This window comes from Nematolebias whitei, chromosome 13 (genome assembly GCF_014905685.2).
Source record: "Nematolebias whitei isolate Nwh7 chromosome 13, NemWhi1, whole genome shotgun sequence".
In the NCBI taxonomy this organism is placed as follows: Eukaryota; Metazoa; Chordata; class Actinopteri; order Cyprinodontiformes; family Rivulidae; genus Nematolebias; species Nematolebias whitei.
This window is the reverse complement of record NC_056510.1, coordinates 31595246-31595976: the sequence shown is the minus strand read 5'-3', so window position 1 is coordinate 31595976 and position 731 is coordinate 31595246. Positions and strand designations below refer to the sequence as shown.

Here is a 731-nt window from a genome sequence, read left to right as displayed (position 1 = left end):
TTATAAACAATGCTTCCATAATCTAGTACTGATCGAATTAATCCTGTATATACAGGTCCTTCTCAAAAAATTAGCATATTGTGATAAAGGTAATTATTTTCCATAATGTAATGATAAAAATGAAACTTTCATATATTTCAGATTCATTGCACACCAAATGAAATATTTCAGGTCTTTAATTGTTTTAATACTGATGATTATGGCATACAGCTCATGAAAACCCAAAATACCTGTCCCAAAAAATTAGCATATCATGAAAAGGTTCTCTAAACAAGCTATTAACCTAACCATCTGAATCAACGACGTAACTCTGAACACCTGCAAAAGATTCCTGAGGCTTTTAAAAACTCCCAGCCTTGTTCATTACTCAAAACTGCAATCATGGGTAAGACTGCCGACCTGACTGCTGTCCAGAAGGCCATCATTGACACCCTCGAGCAAGAGGGTAAGACACAGAAAGAAATTGCTGAACGAATAGGCTGTTCCCAGAGTGCTATATCAAGGCACCTCAGTGGGAAGTCTGTGGGAAGGGAAAAGTGTGGCAGAAAACGCTGCACAACGAGAAGAGGTGACCGGACCCTGAGGAGGATTGTGGAGAAGGGCCGATTCCAGACCTTGGGGGACCTGCGGAAGCAGTGGACTGAGTCTGGAGTAGAAACATCCAGAGCCACCGTGCACAGGCGTGTGCAGGAAATGGGCTACAGGTGCCGCATTCCCCAGGTCAAGCCACT

At 42.8% G+C, this 731-nt stretch overlaps 1 protein-coding gene across 1 annotated transcript in view; it reads right to left on the bottom strand.

Annotated features, from left to right (window-relative positions):
• The window catches only part of cdc16 (cell division cycle 16 homolog (S. cerevisiae)), a 64558-nt gene that overhangs the window by 30390 nt on the left and 33437 nt on the right, over positions 1-731 (bottom strand). The gene's annotated exons all lie outside the window — the stretch shown is intronic.